At 39.1% G+C, this 21,669-nt stretch overlaps 1 non-coding gene across 1 annotated transcript; it reads right to left on the bottom strand.

Moving 5' to 3' along the window:
* Positions 1-859: 859 nt before the first annotated feature.
* Positions 860-966, bottom strand: LOC120237144. Its single transcript, XR_005529869.1, has one exon. It is a non-coding gene; the product is annotated as a U6 spliceosomal RNA (small nuclear RNA).
* Positions 967-21,669: the final 20,703 nt, after the last annotated feature.

Here is a 21,669-nt window from a genome sequence, read left to right as displayed (position 1 = left end):
ACTTTTTTTTTTTTTTTTTTGCAGTTTAGGTGCCTTAAAACATGGTATTCCCAAATATACCCTCCTGTCCTGATTGACATTTCTGTTATTCATTTCACTGAACTAAAGGGTATAATCACCAAAACATTGTTACTATTCTTTCTTTAAACAGTTCCTTTTTATTTAAAAAAATTTTTTTTAATGTTTATTTTTCAGAGAGAGAGAGAGAGAGAGAGAGAGAGCATGAGTGGGGAGGGGCAGAGAGGGAGGAAGACAAAGAATCTGAAACAGGCTCCAGGCTCTGAGCTGTCAGCACAGAGCCCAACGTGGGGCTCAAACCCATTAACCATGAGATCATGATCTGAGCTGAAGTTAGATGCTTAACCAACTGAGCCACTCAGGTGTGCCTCAACAGTTTTCTTTTAGATAAGAGTAAGAAATATTTAAAATTTTGTTTTAGCTGTCTTTATTCCTTCTTTAGCTTCTTCCTTTATACAGATCCAAGTGTTTGATACCTTATTTTCTTTTTATCTGAATAATTTCCTAGAATATTTCTTTCATGTACTGGTAGTAAATTCTCTCATTTTTTGTCTGCTAAGAAAGTCTCTATCTCTTTTATTTTTTAAGGATTAATATTGTTGGATAAGAGACTTGAAGTTGTTGGGGTGAGAGTTCTTTTACCTTTAATATTTCACTCCACACTCCTGCATGATTTCTAACAAGGAGTATGCTTTAATTCTTATCCTTATCCTTCAACAGGTAAAGTGGTTTGTTCCCCTGGCTTCTTTCAGAATTTTCTCTTTGCTGTTTTCTGCAGTTTGAATATGATATGCCTACATGTGGTTTTTGGCATTTATCTTACTCCTTTTTTTTAATATTTAAAAATATGGAACGCTTCACGAATTTGCGTGTCATCCCTGTGCAGGGGCCATGCTAATCTTCTCTATATCGTTCCAATTTTAGTATATGTGCTGCCGAAGCGAGCACAGCATTTATCTTATTTAGTGTTTTATCAACTTTTTTTTTAATTTTTTTTAATGTTTTATTTATTTCTAGGAGAGAGAGAGAGAGACAGCGTGAGCAGGGGAGGGCCAGAGAGAGAGGGAGTCACAGACTGAAACAGCCTCCAGGCTCCGAGCTGGCAGTCAGCACAGAGCCCGACGCGGGGCTCGAACCCACGAACCGCAAGATCATGACCTAAGCGAAAGTCGGACGCTTAACCAACTAAGCCACCCAGGCGCCCCATGTTTTATCAACTTTTGAGATATGTTTGTTGTTTGTTAATTTTGGACAGTTCTCAGCCATTACATTCAAATATTTCTTCTACTCCCTCTCTCTTCTTCTTGTGACATTCCAGTTACATGTTTATTATACCTTTTGAAACTGCCCAGAGTTCTTGGATGCTCTTTTCTTTTTTTGTTGTTCTTCTTTTTTGCTGTAGTTGTTATTTGTTGTTGTTGTTGTTGTTGTTGTTACTTTTTCTCTTCTTTCTTGTTCCTCAAATGGGTCAAGTCTACTAATGAGCCCATTGAAGACTTACTTCATATCTGAGTCTATTTTTATTTCTAGCGTTTTCTATTGTTCTCTCAGAGTTGTGATCTATGTGACTTAACTTCTTGCACAATTTCTACTATTCCCACTAGGGCCCATATTATATTAATCACAGTTACATTAAATATCCCCTCTACTACTTCCTACATTTATGTCATAACTGAGCCTATTTCTAACAACTGCTTTATTTCTCCAGACTCCTTTATGCTGCCTTTGACATGCCTTGTAATTTTTTCTTGAAAGCAAGCATTTGTTGTATCATATAATGGAATTTGAGGAAAGGAAGACTTTATTATAAGGATTTATGGTAATACATCTGAGACTGTGTTGAATGTTTGTTGTAGCTTTAGGTGGCAAGCTTCACATTCTTCTAGCATTCTTGCTTTTGTCTCCCATCCAGATGCTTGGTTTCCCCAAGGATACTTCCTTACATAGTGTCTGATCCCACAGCTCTTTCTGCTATAATCCACTGTTGTTATACAGGGGCCCTGTTGGTGTAGTGCTGAGACTAGGGAAAGGGAGACTTATAATTCGATTAAATCTCAGTGTTCAGTGGGCCTCAATCTCGGCGTTGTGACCTTCATGAGTTTTTCTTCAGTGGTTGTTTCTTCAGTGGTATCATTCCCCCCCACCCCCCAGCTCCTATTCCTTTCTCTGATTTTAGGATCCTCAATCTATTTCCTGGAAGTTCTCACTCCCCCTGAGTGTCTTTTGTCCCCTGAGGTAAGACAGAAAGGCTTGAAGAACCAGAACTAGAGGAATGACATTCTATTACTCAGATAAGCCTCTGACAAAGTCTTGTTCCTATAAGGGGAGATCTCTGTTATGGTGGAGGCTCTGGGTGAATTTTACAATGACTCTTCTTCCTCTGTCCCTGCCAGAGCCTTGAGTGGATCTTTCTGGGATCTGCATCATGAGCATCTGGTGGAGCTCCTGGAGATAATACCCCTGGAAATGTGTGTATCCCAAAGTCTGTGGCCCTCAAGATTTTCAAGAAAGTAAGTGATTATCAGTTTCCCCGTCTTTTTTGTTGTAACAATGAGAACATATCTCATAAGCTCCTAACATGTCATAGCTGATACCAGAGTCTCTATCTCAAAAAATGAAGACATACTTATTTAGTCTATAACAAATTCATGGGATGGACAGAGGCAGAGCTGGCTTTAGAAATCACCAGGACTAAAGCCTTGAATGTTGCCGAGTCTGATTCTCTACCTCTTAATTTCTAAAATGGTATCACTCTTTATTATTGCTGATTGCTGACATGTTTTCTTCATGGCTGCAGGCAACTCTGCACTCGTATCCTAATGGCTGTTACCACACAAGCCAAAAATCTTCCTCTTTAGCTTCAAATTAAAAAAAAAAAAAATGTCTGTAGAAGGATTGTAATGCTCACTTGTTCATGTGCCCATAGCTTGGACCCATCGGGGTAGCTGTGGAGGGGAGGGGTTATGACTGGTTTGGTCTGAACTAGAAGCACACGCTCAGGACCACAAAGATGGAACCATTACCAGAAAAGATAGACGATTCCTCCTATGCTTAAAGACAAATCATTTTAGAAAGGGGAATATAGGAAGGAAAAGGAAGACAAATAATCCATGCAAAGGAAAGGGAAGTAGGGAACATCTCACTGAATGCAAAATTTACCCACTTCATAATTTTATCTACTTAGAAATCCTTTTCAATCCTTTTGGATGCATATGAGAAGGTATGATGTCAAACCTTGAGTCATAGTTCTTGATGAAGCAGATAACTGAGTCTATTAATCTGACAATACATTTAAACTGAGTTATTGTGTCAAGGGACTTCCATTATCTATTTCATCTATTGTAAATTGTCAGAGTAAATCTCATGATGGGGGAAGATCAAAGCTGCTTTCTTCAATTTGCCATTTTTATATTCCATGACTTCTTACATTCGACATGGTTTAATTCAGAGCTCAGGACAAAAGTACAAGGTGGTGATTTCTGCTGTAAGCTTTTCTGTTCCAAATTCCCCCCAAATAAAAGTAAAAAGCCCCTAAAATCACAGTTCTTGGCATCTCAATTTGAATAAGATTTCTATGTTTTGATCAATTAATGTTTTCTTCTTCAAGTTTAAGCTGAGATGGCCTGATCTCCATAAAAACTTTTAAAAATGAGCCAAAATTTCCATAAAACTTTCTGTAAAAATGATTAGAAAGGGTGTAAGATCTCTTTCTATTAAATCCACTTGAACCCATTTAAACAAAAATGGAAATTTAAAGCTTCACATTTAAAAAATCAGGAAAGCTCAATCTAGAGGTTTAAATGCCATTAGTACATGCTCTTGCTCCATATCTTGGCTTTAGTCTTTGTAATTGGCTTCATTCTTAGCCCATTTTCTTATGAACTGGTGTCCAGTGAAAGAGGAGGATAGAATCAATATTTGTAGACTGTCATTTAAAGGAAGAGGGAGTTTCCCAAAACACACTCAAGGTGTTTTTTTGTTTTTTGTTTTTTTGTTTTTTACCAAAAGAGTAGTAATAGCATTAACAACAATAGACATTTACAGAGTTTTAGTATGTGCCTAGCACTCTTTTGGGCATTTTAAACTAATTTAATCCTCATAATAACCTCATGAGAGGATTGAGAGTTTGAGTAATTTGCTCAAGGTTGCATGGATAATAAATAGTAGAACCAATATTTGAACCTAGGCAGGCCGGCTCCAGAATTACTGCCATTAGCACTGCTCAATGCTGCTGCTTCACACACATGGGGAAACAGAACCTAAAGGGTCACCCTAGAAGGCAGGGTGTAAGAAGAGACAATGGTCAGTATCATTTCTTGGAAAGACATTTTCTTCATTTTCTCTTCCGTTGACTGTAAATTGTATCCTGATCCCAGTCTGCCTGGCCCATTGGGACAATGAACACATCTGGGATCAAAGGCTAAATGTCTTGACTTTCAGTTTATGCTCACCATTTTGGCCCTTTATCTCTAGTCTCAGCTTCACTAGATGGATTTCTAAAATAAAAATTAAGTTTGAGGTCAACCTTTGTTAATGCATGTATGTCTGTGTTCAACTTATTCTATTTCTCCCTTGAAAGAAAACACATCTATTTTACAAATATGTAGAAGTCAGCCTGTTCCTTCACTCCCATTAACTCCATTTTGTTTCTACTCAAATTCCACAGGAAACCCCACTGAGTTGGACATCTGGAAATCAATTTCACCCTTCATGGCTATGCAAACCACCTACAGTGCCCTTTGACAGCAGATGAGTTTTGAGAGAATCCCAAAGAGAATTTGCACTGGCAAGGCAAAACAACTTGTTTCAACCTTTGAGAGATAACTTGTGGAGTTTATGGGAAAAATAGCTTACAAGAATTTAAAGCCTGGTGAATCAAGGAAAGGAGAGAAAACATTTGGAATTCTGAATTAGGAATTTTGGTTAGCAACTGTGAATAACATAGTTTGAAAGAAAGAAATCTTGATGAATGCGGTCAAAAATATTTTATATATACATGCTTCAGTGTGATTATTTATTTATTTAAAAAGTTGATCTCTTACTGGGTTTAACCAGATATTTTTCTTCCTAATATGGTTTATTCTGTGTAGCAAACCTGATGGTATAGAAAACCTGAAGGCTTAAAATCATGTTTTATTTCTCATCAGTCTAAAGGTTCTAGGCTGGTTGGGCCAGTGATGGCTCTGCTCCATATGTTTTTCATCCTCTTGGACTTGGGCATGTCCTTCTCAGAGCAATGGTAGAGGTAGCAGAGAGCATGAATTCAACTGTTTAAGTGCTTTTCAAGCCTCTGTGGGTATTATGTCTGCCCATCTTCCACTGGCCAAAGCAAGTCATACACAAAGCCTAGAGTCAAGGCATGAGAAGTATATGTAATTCGAAATTATGCAACAGAGGGATTGGATACAAGGAGCGATAAAGAATTGGGGCCTTCAATGCAATCTACCACACCCTATCACCCAACCTTTGTTGATTAGACCTAGGGTGGGAGCTGACAAAAGATCAGTACTAAAAAATCCCTTAAGTTGATCAGGGGCCCACCCTTGGCTGAAGTGAGCCAATTAGATACTGGTAACAGCAAACACCTGTACCATTCTTACTATATACCATGGACAGTTCTAACTACTTTACGTATATTATTCAAATCTCATGGCATTCTAGAAGTACAATTATTATCCCCATTTTAATCATGAGGAAACTGAATCACAGTGAAACAAAGCAACTCAACAGTTGGTAAATATAAGGGCTAGGATTCAAACCCGAGTTGTCTGGCTTCGAAGCTCATGCCCTTAACTACTAGATTTTTCTCTCTGGGAAAAGCAGCAGAAGGAATACGTGAATTAATAGTGGAGCAGAAGTTATAACGATGCCATGGTAAAGCATATCCATGTAAAGAAGGAAACTAAGAAAGCATGTTTAAGAAAAAATAAGAAAGCACGTAGAGATTAAAGAAGTTAGTAGGGAGAGACAGGGTGAGAATATAACAGATGAAAAAAGAAGTGAAGACCCTAAGAGCTGCAATAAGGAACAAGGGAAGATGAAGGTAGATCTAGCTAGCACTGTTTTAGTCATAACAAGTTTTCAGTTCCCAGTTCTAGCTTTCTTCCAGAGAAATCTCTGCTCAATCACAGATTTCAGAAGCGTAATAGGTAAAAGCAGAACAATTGTGGTGGAATATGACGCATCTTCCATGTGGTCTCTTTCTGGAGCATTTCCTTCCCATTCTCTGTTCTCAGGTGAGCTCTTCTGAAAAATTAGGATTCTTAGGAAATGGTTTTAAAAATATTGTTCCTGACCAAAGGTCAGCAACATTTTTTTCAAAGGGGCAGTATTTTAGGCACCATGGGCTTTCACCAAGATTCAACTGCCATTGTAGTGCAAAAGCATCCATAAGCAATACGTAAATAAGTATGCATGGCTATGTTCCAGTAAAACATTAGGTTTAGTATGGACACAAAAATTTGAATTTTATAGTATTCTCATGTGTCACAAAACCTTTTCTTAATTTTTTTCACCCATTTCAAAATGTGAAAAAAATTCTCAGCTCAAAGGCCATGTGGTGGGTTTGATTTGGCTTGTGAGCTATAAATCGCAGAGCGCTGCACTAGACCTTTGTCAAGGGATCCTGGTTAAGAACTCTGGTCTTGCTCATGTATGACAGAACAGGGGTGATCTCAGACATGTGTTAAATGGGTGTGTAGTATTTAAAATGCAAATTCAACACGTTAGGTGGTTTAACTCTGCCATCTATCTACTAAAGTTTTTCTTCTACTAGCTGAGGTATTTGTTGTCTTTTTCAACTCATAACCTCTTTTAGTCCACAATAAATAAGAAGATTTAAAAACTCATCTGAAATTCTGCAGGTATGACATCTTTTCTGAGAGTAAGGTTTGACCCAAGGGGCTTAGGAGGGAACAGTTAAGCTTTTCCATTCTGGAGGTTTTAAGATTATATGACAGAAAAAGAAGAAGGTGGGGGCACCTGAGGGCATTCAGAAGGCCGTGCACTGGGCCAATGATGGGGGCAAGTCCACAGAAGCTTCCTGATTTAGTTCTGGAACTGTACTGCCAACGTTCAATATGCTGTGCCCATGAGACAATGGAGCAAGCCTGGATGATGGAAATCTAACCAACTCCTGATAACTCATATAAAGTCTCTTAACAAGTGCTTCTGAACCATCTGTGGTTTCTTCCTCCCCATTTGGAGACAATAAACAGAAAGACAGGAAATGAAAGAAGGAAGAAACTCTCCAGAAGGCCCCAAATGTAATCAGCTTCAAAGCAATTAAGAATTGACTATATTTTTATTATCATCTAAATCCCCTTTGAGGTTGATGATAAAAGCTAATTCACTTTGGCTGTATCTTTAATGCATGGGACTTATTTAAAAAAAAAAAAAGTCATTTGCAGAAGAAAAGCAAAAGAAGACAAAGCTTCTATTTTGATTGACTACGATTTGTTAATTGCTTGACTGGTCAAATTAAATTGAGTTAAGTATCAAGTCAGCCAAAAAAGTCAAGCACTTTTCCATAGATGGAGCCACAGAATAGATAATAGAAAATATATGGAAGTAATCAATCCTCCCTCAAATTTCCACTCCCCTCTTTCTTTCTACAGAAGTACCTCACAATTCAAGTTCCCATCCTCAAAATTACTGATATAACCTGAAGCTTTTCTTTTCTTCTTTTACTGGGTAAACCTCTAAATAAAATACTCTATATTATTTGTTGAAAACATATCATCAAACTTGGAAAAATATGATAAAATGGTAATTTGTGAATCCTTTCTTCTTTCCTTCTTTCCTTCCTTCCTCCCTCCCTTCTTCCCTTCCCCCCACTTTGTTTTTTGCTGCTATGACCGTGGTTTATGTGATATTTTTTAGAAGGAGATCTAGTTTAATGAAAACATTGGTCCACTGATACAGGAAAGTGATAAAAGAAAATAAAAAGTGCATATCTTAGAATCCTTCTCTGTTGGGGAATCAGCAGTTATAGCGACTAATTGTATTTTTGCAAACTCTAACAATTCTATAAAGTGCTAAGAAAATCTTAATTCATGATTTTCCCTGAAGCTGTCATTTGGTCTCAGTGGGTGGTCAGGAAGTGAAGTACAACACAGAAGCGTGGTGTTGTGTCTCAGCGAGTCTTCCCTTTGATCAAGCTTTGAGTCCAGACAGGAAACAATATGCTCGTTGCTTTACTGCCATTGCGGATTGTTCATTAGTTTTAATTATTTTCTAAGATCTAGAGGGAGCCATCAAAAAAAATTAATCATGAATGGAAGGCAAGGCGGCCTTCTGTGATCATAAAAACACATAAAGCGTTTTGGATTATGGACATTTTATGATTTACACTCAAACTTGAACTGAAGGGGGCATATGGTACTTCAGCATTTATTTAAAAAGCATGGGGATTTATGATGAATCATAAGTTTTGCAATAAAGCAAGTTGCCTTTCTATTGTGCTTTTAAAGTCAATTTTGTGAGTATGTGTAGGGGGAGTCTTTTCCTAATTTTGACCTTGCCAGAAAAATAAATTTAAAAAATAGCATCTCATTGTCAGGAGTCATTTTAAAGATTGGCCAATTATGCCATGTTTGAATTTTCTTCAAACATTCCTACCAAGCTCAAGGAATTCTCTCTTCTGGAGTAGCCTACTCCATTTTGGAAAGTGGAAAATTTTGAACCCTGTTTCTCCATGACTTCACATACACACTGACCACAGTAGTTTCATAAAATAAGCCCAGTCTTTCTCCAATGATTGCCAGTCAAGTGATGAAGTAGCTATTGAGACCCTTTACATTTTCTGAAAGGTTTAAGATTGCAGGCTTTGGAATCCAGCTGCTCAGGTTCAAGTCAGGATTCTGTCACTTATTAGAAGTGTCCCTGGACAACTATGTATAAGCTTCAGTTTCTGCCTTGTGAAGATGGGTGTGAAGATGACATGATTTTGGGCCCCCTCACTATTGGGGTGACCAACTTGTCCTGGTTTTATTTATTTATCTAATTTTTTAAAAACAATTTTATTAAGGAACATTTTACATACAATAATTGCATATTTAATATGTGCAACTGGTACATGTACATACCCATGAAATTGTCGAAACAAAGTAGTAAGCATATTCATCACTCTAAGAAGTTTCCTTATGTCTTTCTGTAATTCCTCCCTCCTACCCTTTCCAGCCCCTAATTAAAGCTTCCTTCCCTTCCCTTCCCTTCCTTTCCCTTCCCTTCCCTTCCCTTCCCTTCCCTTCCCTTCCCTTCCCTTCCCTTCCCTTCCCTTCCCTTCTTATTTAAATCCAAGCTAGTTAGCATATAGCGTAATAATAATGTCAGGAACAGAATTTAGTGATTCATCATTTACATATAACACCCAGTGCTCATCCCACCAAGTGCCCTCTTAATGCCTATTGTGCATTTAGCCCCTCCCTCCACCCAACACCCAGCCAGCAACCCTCAGTTTGTTCTCTGTATTTAAGAGTCTTTTATGGATTGTCTCCCTCTCTGTTTTTATCTTATTTTTGCATCCCTTCCCCTAGGTTCATCTGTTTTGCTTCTTAAATTCCACATGTGAGTATAATCATATATTAGTCATTGGCTGACTTATTTCACTTACCATACTACACCCCAGTTCTATCCATGGTGTTGCAAATGTCAAGAGTTCATTCTTTTTGATGGCTGAAAACTATTCGAGTGTGTGTGTGTGTGTGTGTGTGTGTGTGTGCGTGTGTGTATACCACATTTTCTTTATCCATTTGTCAGTTGATGGACATTTGGGCTCTCTCCATACTTTGGCTGTTGTCAATAGTGCTGCTGTAAGTATTGGGGTGCATGTGCCCCTTCAAATCAACACTCCTGTATCCTTTGGATAAATACCTAGTAGTGCAATTTCTGGGTCATAGGGTGGTACTATTTTAAATTTTTTGAGGAGCCTCTATACTATTTTCCAGAGTGGCTGTACCAGTTTGCATTCCCAACAACAGTGCAAAAGTTTCCTCTTTCCCTGAATCCTCGCCAACATATGCTGTTGCCTGAGTCATTAATATTAGCCATTCTGATGGGTATGAGGTGGTATCTCATTGTGGGTTTGATTTGTATTTCCCTGATGATGAGTGATGCTGAGCCTATTTTCATGTGTCTGTAAGCCATCTGGATGTCTTCTTTGGAAAAATGCCTATTCATGTCTTTTGCCCATTTCTTCACTGTATTATTTCTTTTTCGGGTGTTGAGTTTGAGAAGTTCTTTATAGATTTTGCATACTAACCCTTTATCTGATATGTCATTTGCAAATAGCTTCTCCCATTCCGTTGGTAGCCTTTTAGTTTTCCCGAATGTTTCCTTCTCTGTGCAGAAGCTTTTTCTCTTGATGAGGTCCTGCCGGAGGCCGCGCCGGCTCCGACAGGTCCAGGGGTCCCTGAAGGATGGACGGTGTCGGCGAAAGAGAATGAGAGAGCCCCGAGATCCTTTCTGATCACCAGGCAGGCATCTCTGTCCTGTCGGTTTTGGTGTCTTTATTTATAGGTTAAATGATAACATGAGATCAGAAAAAGGAATTTTTACAATGGATAGCTCTTTGTGATAAGATGCTTTGGAAAGTGTACAGAAGCAGGTTTTACAGAAATATTCTTGCAGAACTATTGCAATTATAGTGAGGTTAAGTAAATCTTATAACTAGAGAATTAGGGTATTCTTAGTAAAAGACAGGATACATATTTGTTCTAAGTTAATAACGCTAAGGTTAGGTCAGAGGTTAAGTGTATAGATGGGCTAAGAGTCATTCTGTCTGACTCTCAAATGTATGTTTTTGAGTTGGTTAATAAGTTGTTTGTGGAAACCTATTTGATGCTGAATATGTGAACACCATGGAGGCCCTAAATGTGTCAGCCTTTTGTTTGTGGGTAATGCTTTAGCTACTCTTATCTATCCTCATCCCAGCCACCTGTAAGGGAGGGTGTTTGCAGAAAGTAGGCCTTGGGGAAGGGACTGCCATACATCACCAATTAGGAGAAGGTGTAAGTATTAACTTAAGTTCTGCCTTTATCTGTACCTTAACTCTAAATTAGGCTCTTTGTCTCGGGGCCAGGCTCAGTTGTAATTCTTGTGTTCTTAACCCTCTAAGTCTTGGATCTGCAAGGCCCTCAGGAAGAGCCTTTTGACAATCATCCGTAGAGCTTTCATCTAAAAGCTCTCTTGCAAAGGCAGGAATATGCTTTTCCTTATGAGGTACCTGTGTTCAGAATATTGGTCTGATATGGAATATTGTGAGGCCTGGTCAATACCAGCACAACACGAGCCAGTAGCAGAAGGAGATACCAGTTTTCATTTCTCATGGCGGTAGCTGTGCAAACACTGCCATTTCCTTGCTGTGACTGCCATCCATAGAGGCCGGTGCGGCTCCCGGCAAGGTCCCAATAGATCATTTTTGCTTTTGTTTCCCTTGCCTCCAGAGACTTGTAAAGCAAGAAGTTTGTGGCCTATCCTGGTTTTAAAAGTGAACGTTCACATCCTGGGAATGCCAGGCAACTGGCAACTGGAATGATTTACCATCCTACTCAAACAATTGGTTACTCACTTCAGGATTTTTCTGACCCATATAAAGTAGCCTTAAGATGTCCCTGGAAAAGCGGCACCCAGGTGGCTCAGTCGGTTAAGCATCTGACTCTGGACTTTGGCTCAGGTCATGATTTCACAGTTCATGAGTCCGAGCCCCACACCGGGCTCTGTGTTGACAGTGTGGAGCCTGCTTGGTATTCTCTCTCTCTTTCTCCCTCTCTCTCTCTCCTCCCCTATAGGTGCTCTCTCTCTCTCTCTTAAAATAAATGCATAAACTTAAAAAAAAAAAAAAAAAAAGATGTCCCTGAAATGATCTGCCACATGGGAAAGTCCACTTAAAATGCCAAGAAATGTGTTGGGGGTTATTGTATGACCCACACTTTGATCACACTTGCTTTCTTTTGATAACTGGTGTTTTTAATGCTGTGGCCTTGGCTTCAGATTTGTGTTAATTCAGTATCGGCTTTAAATGCCACATTATAAAACTTCTTATCTGGCCCCTCTCTTATCCATCTACCTCTCCAAGATGCTGCATCCTGTATTACACAGAAAACTCAACTGTGCTTTCCTGGTACTGAGTTGGCATTTCCTTAGAGACTATCTTCACCCTGTCCTCTGTGATCAGTCACCCTGTACCAAGTCACAGACATGGGCTTAAAAATCATTGAAAATCAATTCATCTTCACCCTTAGGTACTGGCTTTTTAACCACTTTATGAACCCTCTTAGTGGATACTGTCTTCCAATTCCAACTTTGCTGTATCTGTCTATAATCACATTATGAGATTATTTGTCCATGCCTTTCTGGAACTTCAATACAAATTTCTCCTTTCTTCATTTTTCTTCTAGTCTAGAAACTTTTCAAAAAGGAAAATGAGGTTTGTCTGGCATAGTCGTTGGTTCCCGTGATTACTCCTTTCTTTTACAACACCTCTAGAGATGTCTCCGTGATTGCTGCCATGTATATGTTTTGTGAAAAGACAGCAACTGACCCAGATATTTTCCTTAATGGCCAAGGATAAGGACATTTGCCTGTTTAGAAGTGACTACTCCAAGCAGGAGATAATTAGCATGCTCTTGTCTTAAAAGTTCCAAAATTCCCCATGGAGACCTATGGCTGGTAGTCCCTACATGTAGGGTTGGAATGTCCATAAGCAAAAAGCCTGCACTACGTTATGCTCAAAGGTCTTCATATGTCCCTTGCCTTCCAAATGCCCTTAAGATTTTGGCTATGAGCCACCTACTCACCAAGTACAGTTAATTAGTAGAAAACATGCAGAGCACCTTTCTGAGTGCTTACTGCCAGGCTTAGGTGAATCTAAGATAAATTTCTCAGGTGTAGTCTTTTGCACAGCCAAGTTTCAGACCTGCTTTAGGTTTCTTTTGATATTGTATTTTAGAAAAATTGTCTAATATTATAATTAACATTGGTCGGTGGTACAGAATCCACTTTTCTCCTTTAAAATTCAAACCTAGATTTGCTAATCTTTAGGCTCTGAAGAGTTTCCACATTGTTTATTCTCTTTTGAGCCTGTGGTGTTTCAGATTCTTTTCTCTCAAATGGAACTTCTCATGTGGAACACAACTGGGAGTTCCAAAGAGTTAGTAATACATTAGAAGTTGTAAGCAGGTTTTAAGGAGGATGGAAAGGTCTGGAAATCTTTATCCTTTCTGAACTTCTACAGAATATATTTTCTAATATTCTGCATACATTTTATTTTTCGTTAGATTGCAAAGTCTCCAAGAACAGCAGAGAGATTTTATTCATCTTTGTAGTCTATACAATGTTTAGCATGGGGTCTTAAAAACTGATAATTTTTTGTGTGTGGAAGCATCTTTTCTCGATAGAGAGATTAATCACATATATCCCTCAAAGTAAAAAAGTGATTTTGCTAGAACTACAGCTATCCTTATGCTGAATTTCAGTTAGGTGGGATTAAAAAATACCACTGATGGGGGGTTATTTTGTGGAGTTCTACAAAATGGTGTGTGGACCCATGTTCCTGCCCATTAACTGTCCACTCTTCCCACCTTCCAGCATGAACAATGTTAACGTCAACAATTTATGTTTGTACGGTGGTCAATTATTCACAAAATCAATGCTTAGTTCTAATGTCAATTTTTTTGAGGTAGATTATCAATAATCCCATTTTACAGTTGAGAAAACTAAGGCTTAGCAAGCAAAGTGACTTTACTAAGGAAACAGAACTACAAAGTGCAGAGCCTTTGTCATCTGGCTTCTACTAATCTTTCCATCTGCCTAAGGGATCTTCCTCCTGTCACTTTTGGCTCAACATCAGCAATTCTCAACTGGAATGTGCATCAGAATTACTTGGGGCTTATTAAAGTGCAGGTTACTGGGTCCCTCCCCAAGGACTCATTTAGAAGGTCTGGATGAGGCCTGAGAATATGCATACCTAATAAGTTCCCAGATGCTGCTGCTGTTAGTCCTAAGCAACACACTTTGAAAGACAGTGCTCTACACAGGCTTCCAATAACTTCTTTCTTACACCCATTATAAAAACCTGATCCCTCACACCTTCCTATGAGGCCCTTTTTCATATGGTCCTTGATGATCCCTCAGACCTTATTTCCACCTTGTTCACTGAGCTTTCTTTATGCCACTCATCTCTCAAACTTTTTCCCACCATGAGCCTTCAGAAATGAATATTCCAGGGGTGGCTCAGTCGGTTAAGCGTCCGATTTCAGCTCAGGTCATGATCTCACGGTTTGTGGATTCGAGCCCTGTGTTGGGCTCTGTGCTGACGGCCAGCTCAGAGCCTGGAGCCTGTTTCGGATTCTGTGTCTCCCTCTCTCTTTGATCCTCCCTTGTTCATGCTGTCTCTCTCTCTCTCTCAGAAATAAATAAAACATTAAAAAAAAATGAATATTCCACCTAAAATCTCTGTATGGCTCCTCCTTGTCATTTGCGTGTTAGCTCAAGATGAGTATCTCTGTAGTCTTTCCCTGACTTTCTATTAAGAGTTGCCTTCCCAGTGACTATCTTATCACCTCATTCTTATCTTTCTATTTTACTTCATCATTTTCTTTCTGCATCACCAGAATGTAAACTCTATCAAAATGGAGCTGTTGTCTGCCTTATGTACCACTTTGAACTCTGTGCCTAAAACCATGTCTAGCATATTGCTACCCAACAGACATTTGATAAATGGATGAAGGAGCCTCTAAAACCCTTTTTTGAAATATTTATTTATTTATTTTTGAGAGGGGGAAAGCAGGGGAGGAACACAGAGAGAAAGAGAGAATCTCAACCAGGTTCTGTACTGCCAGTGTAAAGTGTGGCTCAAACCCACAAACTGAGATCATGACCTGAGCCAAAATCAAGTGCCAGATGCTTAACCGACTGAGCCACCCAGGCATCCCTCCAAAATTCTCCTAAAACTTACAAATCTCTCAGGTTAGGAATCCAGTTGAGATCCTAGGTCTCATACATTGTGAATCTCTGAGGCTCAGTTGTCAGTTCCATTAGACCTATAAATGTCCTTGACTTTAGAGAAATGGACACTATATGAGACTAAGGACCCTTATGGCTATGTTAATTTAAAACAAAGAGTAGGTCATTAATACAGTGATGAGTAGAACTACAGAACAGATTTTCTTCATTATGTGACTAAAGCAGGAAACAAAATCCTTAAGGAGGTACAGAATCTTGAAAAAGATGAGAAATTGACTCTAAGCACTATCTGTAAATACCTTTAGACTCTGTTGCTGACTCCAGAGATTGGATTAGGCTATACTCACGAATAGCTGCAGTGCCTAGAGGGGTGTGGTGTGGTGTGTGTGTGTGTGTGTGTGTGTGTGTGTGTGTGTGTAAATAAATATAGAGACAAAACATCTGTGGTCTATCTTCTTTTAGGCAAAGTGTCAATCTTTTCTTAATATTTGAGGATCTGGTGGAGATTTCCTTGCCTCCAGCTCAATGACTGGGCATGAACCCCAGGCTAGCCCAATCTCATTACTCCATTGTCACAGTGATTGGTCAAGGTATACACAAGTATAACATGTCAGGGCCAATGACAGTCCCATCTATGAATTGTCCTGGTGCTGTCAGGAAATATACTCTCTCCACAATCATGAGAAACCACTGGAGACTTCAACAACCACCTTGTCACTACATGGAGAGAACCTAATAGGGAATAAAACATAATCTAGATATGGAGACACAGAAGCTGGACCACAATGGTTGAGTCCATGGATCTAGGTGTGCCTGAATCTAACACTTGAATTTCTTACTTAGATGAACATATTATTTTACATTTGTGCTTAACATGTTTAAGATCCATTCTGTTCCTTACAGCTGAAAGGGTGCTAAGGGACCCAGGGTATCCCACATGTCCTTATGAGACTCCTCCCTGAATAGTCCTGCTGTGCCGTGTTATTTTTCTGTCAGCACCTAGTTCAAAGGCATTTGGAACCACCCACAATACTGCACTCAAGCTACTGTGAATCTGAAGCCCACACACCATTGCACAAAATGTTATTAATAACAATCCCTTCATTTCTATGGAGTTTTCTTCCAAAGAGCTCAAAGAATCTAGTATATATTTCTTTTCTCTTCACCTTGTTTTTGTAACAGAGTAATAAAAACATATACTCTCAAGTTGTGTGACCCTAGGCAGTTACATCACCTCTGGGAGCGTCAGTTTTCTAAAGTGTTAAAAAGAGGGGTAGGGAGGGGAAGCAGGAGTTTTAGATTTGACATTTGATGAGATCCAATACAATGTGAAACAATTAGCATCATGACTGCAGGATTTTGCAAAATAAAATGTTAGTATTGAATACTATTTTCTGCAAGTAAATTCTCAGAAAACATATTCTAGGTCACATCAGAATCTTTCAATGTCACTCAGAAGCATGGAAAAAATACTCTTATGCTTCCTAACTGATCTCTTATCTAAAAGAAGATAAACTGGAGCAGTTTCAAGAGATCCACTTGTTGTATTTTATTACCAACTTCCATAGGGAAAGAACACTGTCATTTTATTGTAAACCTTGGAACATTAACCAGTATCATATGCCCAAGAGTTAAGCTATGAATTACAGACATCTTAGTTTCCCAAAGCGAATCTGACTCTGAGAAAGATGAGTTTATGTGATCCACACTTGTGAAAAAATACATCTAAATCATTCCTTTTTAAAGGGTTATAACTCAACTGATAATCTGTATTACGCCACCTTATTCAAAGCCATTTTAGCCAACATAACTCAAACATGAGCAAATAAACCATTCCCAGACAGATAGCGAATTTCTGTCATCATTACTTAGCTATTTTTGAACATTCACTCTGTGCAGAGTTTATTAACATACTTTCTTAATGGAAAATATAAAACAGATATACTTTTTGCTTCAAGTAATAAAGCAAGTTGTGTGAGTCCATGGGAGACACTGCACTCAAGAAAACATTCCAAAGAAACATTTAACTATCTGATAATTGATATACTCAATAGAATAAAAACTGTGAAGAGAGAGCTAGATCAAAGTAATGATAAAAAAAAAAAAAAGCTGATGGGAAGAAGGAAGTTTACCATGAGAGTTTCTAGAAGGTGGGGGGGGGGTATATAAGTATTTGGGAGTATTTGAAGAGATGCATGTACTTTCATGAGTGGCAGAGGCAGACAGTTTATAAATGAGGACCAGAAAACAGTATCAAGTGGTCTGGTTGAAGAATATGTCACTTTATACTACCTAAAATATCAGTGAAGTGAATAGGACATCTCTTTTAAGAAATGATGTTTAGCAACAATGGCAATAGCAGTTGTTTTGTTTTCTTTAGTGAATGTATGCCCAAAGCCCAAATATTATATGGGACATTTGTAGTAAAAAAAAATTTTTTTTCTGTTCATTTGAAATTGAAATTTAGCAGGACATTCTATATTTTCACTGACTAAATAAGTGTAGAAGCTCTATATAGAAGGATCTTAATTTGAAGACTGTGTTTTCTTTTTTAAAGAGAGAGAAGCGCATATTGATAATATTCCTATCAACACTATATAGCACTTAATTATGTGCCAGGTCTTATTCTGAGCACTTTACACATTTTTCACTCATCAAATATTTATAAAAACCTATGAGGTTCAGATCATGATGTTATCCTCTTTTTCCCTAGAGAAGAAACTAAAGCAGAGAGAGATTAAATAACTTGCCCAGGTGGACAAGCCAAGAATGAGCTGAGGCAGGATTTGAAGCCAGGCAGTCTGGCCTTACAATCTGTGCTCTTCCCAAATGTCCATCAACTGATGCATGGATAAAGAAGAAGTGATATATATAATGGAATATTACTCAGCCATAAAAAAGAATGACATCTTGCCATTTGCAATGATATGGTTGAAACTAGAATCTATTATGTTAAGGGAAATAGATCAATCAGAGAAAAATAAATACCATATGATTTCACTCATATGTGTAATTGAAGAAACAAAACAATGAATATATGGGAAAGAGGGGGAGGGAAGAGAGGGAAACAAACCACAAGAGACCCTTAATGATAGAGAACAAATTATGGGTTAATAGAGGGAGGTGGGTGGGAGATGAGCTAGATGAGTGATGGGTACTAAGGAAGCATCTGTTGTGATGAGCACTGGGTGTTGTATATAGGTGATGAATCACTGAATTCTACTCCTGAATCCAATAATGCACTGTATGTTAACTAAAATTTAAATAGAAAACAAACAAAAACAAACCAAAGAATCTATGTTTTTAACTACCATGTAATTATGACAGGCAAAGTCTCTGGCCACACAGTGAGGGAGAAAAACATCTCATCATGGCTCTTTTAACACAGAGTTTAACTACTGGCTCAGACCTCAAAACTAAATACACAGTCCTTGGGCAAGCATTGGTCTAATCTGCTCTAATCTTTCTTTTTTTTTTTTTTTTTAATTTCTAGGAGAGAGAGAGACAGCGTGAGCAGGGGAGGGTCAGAGTGAGAGGGAGATACAGACTCTGAAATTGGCTCCAGGCTCTGAGCTGGCAGTCAGCACAGAGCCCGACGCGGGGCTCGAACCCACGAACCGCGAGATCATGACCTAAGCGAAAGTCGGACGCTTAACCGACTAAGCCACTCAGGCGCCCTTAATCTGCTCGAATCTTAAAGAGAGCTCCAGATATCACCCTCCGTGCTGTCTGGACACTATCTAGTAGCTGGCTGTAGACTACTGGTTCCTCACCCTCTACTACCTTCCACCCACCCCTTCCTAACTCCCCTGAGGGCCACTAATATCCCTCCCTGACTGGCTTGTAATCGTCATTTTATAGTTCTATCATACAGCAAAAAACCAGCATCATAGTACACCATACCAACATTTGCCCGGGCTCTTGCTCTGGCCAGGTGCTCTCCTGGCCACCTAAGAAGTGGTAAGGCCCTATGGGAACTGAATAGGGATATGCTGCCTACAAGCCTAATTTATTACCAGGGACTCATACACGCACCAGGCTAAAAGCCCAGTCCTTTTGTACTATTTTGTATCCGTCAAGATTTGTTCTCCAGATCAGTAGACAGCTCCTGATATATTTTCAAATAGGAGCAAACGCCATACAAATCCAACAGACGCATCCCAAGGATTCTAGAGAGAAGAATGGTAGATATCACTGAAGGGTGCTTTTCATTGAATTGATGCTCTAATTTGTACAACATAAATGAAAGCAAATCATAAATATGCATGTCTAGCCTATTTAAAAATGATTAGGTCCCTGTATTGATCTATTTTAGCTTTTTATACTACACTATCAATTTGTGAAGTGTTCAAGCATTTTACTTCTAGTTAGACATTTATTTCAATAAAGTGATATAGAACCCTTCGTCCATTCCTACGTAGAGCTGAGGAATAAGCCTATTTGTAATGACTCTTACATGAGAATTGTATTGAATAGTTCTCTATTGTAATCAGACATTACATGAAATTAGAAACAATAGGAGAGTAAAATCAATCAGCCATGGCAGAGGGGCTGAGATAATAATGACTCATTTGCCTGGGTTGCTTTAGAAAATTAATAACAACAGAGGTAATTACTAACCTGGGAGAGCCAGACTCTTGATCATTCTTTAACGCTTTAAAATATGAAATACACAGCAACCTGTCACTGCAAAGCACATGCCTGTTTGCTGCAGTCAAGAATGAACGGGCTCAGGTGGCTCAAAACTCACATTCTCTAAATTACTGGTTCTCAACTAGAGATGACTTTGTTGCCAATGGGACATATGGCAATGGCACAGAACATTCCTGGTTGTTCCAACTTGGGGCATGGGTGCTACAGGCGTCTAGAGGGTAGAAACCAGAGATGCTGCTACATATTCTATTATGCACAGGAGAGTGCCCAGGATGCAGAATTACCCAGCCCCCAACATAAACAGTGCCAAAGCTGAGAAATCCAAGCCCAGTGCCCTGCCTCAGGGTCATCAACTGTCCTGAGACAGAATTCACAAGGCAGGTCATGAGAGCACCCAAAAAGAAGGAACAGCAGTGGTAGGTCCAAGATGAATGGCTCATCTCCTGCTTCCCTTGGCTGAGGTCTCTATTTTGCACATAAGATTTGGCAAATCCCTTCCTTTTTCTTCTAGGCCTATCTGTTCTCCAGTACAGGGGCATATATCACGGCTACCTGGCTGCTGGCTGTAAGACACTGCTGCAGGATCAGACAGCTCAATGCATCAGAGAAGGGGCCCCTCTGGACACAGCAGGCAAACAGGAAGCTCAATGGGAAAATTTAACCTGGCTCTTTTCTCTGAGTCCCCAGTCCTTGGTCGTTTGGAAGTGCCTTGACCTTTACTGTTCAAAATATTTACTAAATAGCTTCCAAGGGACAAAAGCTTAGGTATATGTGAAAGGTTGAGATGGTGGAACAAATACTCTAAGCACATCTGGATCACGTGCCCAAATATTGCATGTTTATCCCTCAAGTAATCCTACACACAAACTGCCTTATGCTATGCAAAGGTGACAGTGCTACTTTGCAGTGTAACCAAAATAATACAGCAAATTTCCTACCAAACCCATCATTAGGTCCACGAGGTCCCTTCTGTCCTCATTTCACAGTGCTAGAAACCTTTATTTTTACTATAATAGAAAAAGTAAACTTGGGGTAAAATCAGCTATTGTAGGAATAATCAAAAAGTAAATGCAGTTTGATCTGTAAGGTGGCTACCTTCTCTTCTTTGCTCATAGTCCCAGCTGGCATTCCAATCGTCCACAGTATCTGGGTGCTGAGGATATATCCCACTGAGACTCAGGGTGAATCTCCCTGTAATGTCTGAGGTGTGTCCATTTCTCTCTTATGTTAAACAGTATGGATCTGCTCTTTGCTGAGGTGGCATTAGCGTCAGGCCATCCCATATCTATCATTAGAGATGCTTTATCAGTGAAAGAGAATTAAAGGTGTGTCTTTAATTGTGGGGCTCTCTATTCCCATGGCAGTTTTCTCAGGGGAGGATTTTAGCTTAGCATGTCTCAGATCATGCCATTCGGATGGGTTACTTAGTTACTCTGTGAAACCTTTCAAAATCAAGTGGCTATTTCAACTCCTTCACCTCAAGTGATACAGAAATTGTATTGTATTGTATTGTATTGTATTGTATTGTATTGTATTGTATTGTATTGTCCAGGAAGGCTCCCATTTCCATACATTTTTTTCCAGAGACATTATTTAATCTTAGCCTGAACTCCTCAACAGGTACATTCCCAGCTTCTCAAATATTACACTCACTTTAGTAGAAGCCCAGAACTTTCAGAAATGCCTAGTTCTTTCTTCCCATTTTACAGATGAGGAAACTAAAGGCTCACTGCCTTTTCCACTGTTACTTTGTAGTTATTACTCTTTAAGGTATTTGACGTTCCTTTCTATGGAATTATTTTATTTTTTCACCCCTTTTCCAGGGTATTTGGCTACCTTATTTGCTTTGACCAAAGAAATATGAGCAGAATTTTAGGCTATTTTCAAGCACAAGAATTTTAAGAGACATCATGTCTGCCATGTTCTCTACCTCTTTCTATACAACAAGCAATGTCCTGGATAGGGACTGTTCCTTCAGCCAGGGTTCCCCATCAGGGATGAACCAAGGCAGGGTCATAGTCAACTTGGAGAAAT

This window comes from Hyaena hyaena, unplaced genomic scaffold (assembly GCF_003009895.1).
Source record: "Hyaena hyaena isolate Hyena2069 unplaced genomic scaffold, ASM300989v1 scaffold_172, whole genome shotgun sequence".
NCBI lineage: Eukaryota > Metazoa > Chordata > Mammalia > Carnivora > Hyaenidae > Hyaena > Hyaena hyaena.
This window is presented reverse-complemented; position numbering and strand designations above follow the sequence as displayed.